Source organism: Neovison vison, chromosome 12, assembly GCF_020171115.1.
Source record: "Neovison vison isolate M4711 chromosome 12, ASM_NN_V1, whole genome shotgun sequence".
NCBI classification, from domain to species: domain Eukaryota; kingdom Metazoa; phylum Chordata; class Mammalia; order Carnivora; family Mustelidae; genus Neogale; species Neogale vison.
In genome coordinates, this window is record NC_058102.1 from 29,127,185 (window position 1) to 29,132,424 (window position 5,240).

The window sequence follows — 5,240 nt, forward strand, 5'->3', positions numbered from 1 at the left end:
TGGAACCCTTTATCCCCTTTACCTGTCTTGCAGAAGATAAATACTTTTGAGTCTGCCATGCCTTTATTTTTTTTCCTAATGCCAAACTGGAAGGTATGGCACAGTCAACTCTCTCTTTACTACAGACTGCTACTTTTAAGGACATTTTAAAGTATCATGTTAAACAGTATATACTTATCAGAAAAAATCCATCTCATTTTTCTGTATCACTCTTTTTTAGAATCATTCTTGGCGCTCTCCCTTCACTTATGTGTCTCTCCTTCAGCTTGTTCATGGCATTACTCTTATCTGCCCAAGAACCCAATTTCCTTACGACGACTTACCCCATGCAGAATTATTGTCTCCTGGCTCATCATGCTAGAAGTAACCATTAGAAGGTTCCATATCTCCTCTGAGATCTCTAACTCTGAACCTTCTCTTTTCAGCCGTATGTTACTTCCATAGGTTACTTTCAGTTTAATACTCCCACTCACCTGCTCTGCAGCCTAATAAGCAAAAATATAATTAAAGCATTTAGAATTCTATAATAACAGTGGTTTCAACAGCAGTAACCTTTTTCCTCTCTTACTCAGCTTTTGGCTCAATTACTTCAGTACTAACACAATCAAGGCCCTCATCTTCCTGAAACTTGTCAATTCCCAATCAGAATTCCTTCCTAGGAGCCACTGCCTAAGTTCCCCTAACAAGCCCACAGAGTAATCCTTAGGAAAGATACAGAACCATGGGGAACTAAACAATTACAGAGTCTTGCTTTCCATTTTTGGCTGGCCTTTGCCACTGTCTGGTGTTCTGATTATTCATGTATAATTAATTCCCCAGTGCATTTTCCATACTTCCTAGTCTATGTCTGCTGAACGTTTACGGGGAAGTCCTCAATCCCATGATTCCTTCAATCCACATAACTGGCATTTAGATTTATTTTATAGAGATGAGTCTATTTTCTTTTTTTTTTTCAATTTATTTATTTTCAGAAAAACAGTATTCATTATTTTTTCACCACACCCAGTGCTCCATGCAAGCCGTGCCCTCTATAATACCCACCACCTGGTACCCCAACCTCCCAACCCCCCGCCACTTCAAACCCCTCAGATTTGTTTTTCAGAGTCCATAGTCTCTCATGGTTCACCTCCCCTTCCAATTTACCCAAATTCCCTTCTCCTCTCTAACGCCCCTTGTCTTCCATGCTATTTGTTATGCTCCACAAATAAGTGAAACCATATGATAATTGACTCTATTTTCATAAGCAATCAACACTAAGCTCTGAGACGCTAACACGGAGGAAGACGCTAACGGAGGAAGCTGGGGCTGAAAAACAATCCACACCAGAAGATTCTAACACATGCAAGAGTCGGACAAAAAAGTTACAACCAGTGCAGTCCATGCTGTTCTCAAAGAGCTTGAGAAATTTCCAGTCTAAGAGTAAGGGAATAGAAGTATTCTAGGTCATCAGTACAAGGAAGGAGATTCAGTAAGGTCAAATGGATTCACCTTGAGGGACCTGGCGAGAATCTGAAAGCCTTAGAAAAGGGATCTGAAATAAAATCTTAGGAATAGAAAAATGAGGCTGCAGAACTCAGCTCCAAAGAAAGTGAATGTGTTACTAAGCATAGCCCGAGACATAGGGCTCCGAAGCTAGAAAGATCTTGATGCCAAATAATGTCTTCTGAGGTCAGGAGTCTAGATCTAAACCACTCCCAGGACACAGAGGGTGAACTAGGTCCACAATAAGATAGAAATAATCCTGTGGTAGGAGCCAATAGGAATGGTAATAAGATTGAAGAAGTGAAGAGAATCAAGTCAGTAGCATTTTGGCATGGATTCTTTTATTCCTTTCCCCTCATATCTTTGCATCAACATGTATTTGTATCTTTTTAAAAATGTTCTTCAGATTCACAAGAGAAAATTCTTCCAAATAAAACTGTTTGGTTTGGTTGGTTTGTTTTTCAGACAAGGCATTTGATCTTGAAGAGTTCATGGAGGATTTCCTGAAATATTTTAATTTTCTCTGTTTAAGAGCTGTGTCTTATACCCGTGTGGACTCATTATGATTTCAGTTATCCATGCATAGAGTATTTTAAGGGTCATGTGACCAAGAGGAAGACATGGTATTATGATATGGTCATTTTACTGATGTAGGATGAAAGATGGTCTCAATTTAGATTCATGGAATAGCCCTTATCCTGAGAGAACTCGTGAGTTCCTCTTTGTGTTTGACTTCTAATATTTGATATTCACCTAAATTAGACTATCAAAATCCCTCTGCATAACTAAAGAGGCTTAATGGAAGGTGACGGATAGCCAAAAAAAAAAAAAAAAGTCAAAATTATAGGATGTTCCTGTGTCTCTAGCAACTAAGCCTGCAAAAAACCAGTCAACTAATCTTTTATTTGTAAAACCCACAAGATTTTATTAAGAAAAATAAAGGTAACATCCACCTGGATTATAAACCACACCTTTCTACTTTCTTCAGTGCTGTTTCTAGCAGTCTCATATGGGTTCCTGACTTTCTGCCTTCAATTTCCTCTAGTCTCTGCCTTTCTAAAAAAAAAATTAAATTAAAGTCTGTTTGTTGTTTCTTTGTTTACTTGACTGTGCTTCCATTTTAACTCTCTCCTTCCTCTTTCCTGGCAACTTTTAGGTCAAGTAAGGGTCAAGTAAGTATTTGTCATTTGTAGACAAACTTGAAGAAATCATACTAAGTCATTTCAACCTCTATCTTTAATATAAAAGAGGTGGGCTAATGAAACTTAAAGGTCTTTAATTTTAAAAGTATGTTTTTAAAGACTTGCAATTCTAGAAATTTTTATAACTGAAAATCTACATAAGAGATAAGTTGGTTAAACTTCCAATTTTGTAAAAGAGAAATTAATTATTGTTTAGGATATAGTATGTGATTGAACAATATTTATCTCATTAATTTATATTTCTTAATTCATAACATCAATATGTAATACATGAGTAAATAAATAGGATCAGTAGCCACTATTTTTAAGAAAATGGAGCATAGTTCTGTAAATATATATAGTGTCTTACCTTTCTATCAATGTTATATTTTTTTAAGGTATTTGGCATTTAATACACCTAGTAATTGTTGCACTAAAACTTCAGTTTGAGAAATGTGGGCATGTACTGTACACATCAATTATGATAGCAGCAAGTATAAGGTATTTTGATGTACTTACTCCTTAACTGGGTAGAACAGAGAATCAAAGAAAGTAAAAAATATCCAACATGTACACAACACTTACTACGTGTTCGGTCAGTGTTCTCTCTCTCTCTCTCTCTCTCTCTCTATATATATATATATATATGAATGACTATATATATGAATATATATATATATTTTTAATATATCAACTTATTTAGTCTTCACAATAACTCTGGGAGATCCCTATTTTAGAGACAACAGGGGTTCAAATAATAAAGGTGTGTGGGAAATTTGCTGAGGTGTGTGGGAAATTTCGAATTCAAATACAGGCGGTGTGGGCCACCTTTTTCTTCTAAGGGTGCTTTCTTCTGTCTCATGTCAGGATCCTCTTCTCTGTTAATCTCCCAGCTTTGTTTGTCTCTTTTTCGCTTGATGAGTGTGATGTCTCTCTCGTTTCAGCAAGATGGCCATCTATGATTCTGATGGGAAGATACCAACTTTCCCTTATTTCCAGATAGAAAGTTCCAGTAGCCAGGCTAGCTTGATCTCTGTGGCCAAGAAAATGTGAATATGAATGGCTAGATTTCAGTCACATGACAAGCCTTTACCAGGCAGTGATCTGTCCCACTAATGCCACTTCAAGATAAGTATTAATTTAAAAAATAGCAGTCTTGGTATCAAGGTAGATCAAGGTAGATCCTAGAGTGGGCTAATGAGAATTGAGAACTCTGAGAAATGACCTTACTCCAGTCTCTTGTTTCTGTTTTGTTTTATTTGTTTGTTTCTGGGGAGTGTCCCTCAAACCTAAATTTTGAGAGCCAAAGAGAAACCCAAACAGGTTCCTTGAGTTCTCAGTTAATTCAGTTGACAACAGCTCTTTGATCTGGCCCCAAGAGTTCTTACGGCCCCAAGTCTTTCATGGCCTTAAAGAATAAGGTTAGTATACTGTACATGCCTCTAAATATACTGAGAGAGAGGGGAAGGAAAGAGTTTTGGTATGCCTTATAAGTGTTTTTCACCTTCTGATGTTTCCAGGATAAAAACTCGGTGAAGAGTTATATTTTCCCCAATTTCCTTAGACATCAGATTAATGTTTCCTTGAGTGGAAAATGATAAAAAGACAGATTTTTATCACAGGATGCTTAGGTCTTACACATTTTATTATTTATGTATTATACAGTTTACTGAATTCTGTTTGCTTAAGAATGCTGTGCTTATGAAATGAGATAATTATGTAAAGAACTTAGAACATAAGAAAAACATCATTATAGGTCCTTTTCTTTCCTGTAAGATTAGAAATGGATAGCAAAAGGATCAGTCATCAGCATTCCTTTCCAATTTCTAATTTGATGTATGTCATCTCCACATACTTGTTTCCAAAGTTTTCAAAAACAGTAAGTCCAACATGATGGCCAGGCCAGTGGTTTACAAAATATGGTTTCTCAGATTAGCATCATTACCCTTACCTGGGCACTTAGAAATGCAAATTCTGGGGCCTGACCCCCAGACCAACTAACTGAATCAGAAACTCTGGGGAGGTGGACCCCAGTAACTTTTAACAGACCCTCCAGGTGATGCCCATATATATTGACCTTAAAAAACACTACAGAGAGACTTTTTCTCTCCCTTTTGCAGGGCCTCCTTACCTGGCCTTAGTGATAAAGGATGGCATTCTTTACTAATTAGTATCAAACAGAAATTTACACCAGAGAGTTAACAATCAATCCCATGCGATTCTCTTCTCAAATACAGGAAGGATCATCAGCTCTTCAACGTAACTGAGGATCTATTTCTTGGCTTAGATATTTTGGCTTGCCAACGACACTCTGATTTGACATCAGTGATATCAGTACTATGTTCCCTGCATCTTGCTTGTGGTATAAGGTGCTTATCCCTTTGAGAACTGCTATGGTCTACTTCAGTGGCTGATCTGTAAATTCAAAAGTATTCTTTTCAAAGTTTGATTTCTTATTGGGTGGAGCTCCCAGAGTTTGTCCTTGCACTGCCCATGTAAAATATGAACGCTAAGATAGCAGAATAAGTTATTAAGGGAAATTTTTGGTGACTACTCTGGGCAGTTTTCAAGAATGCC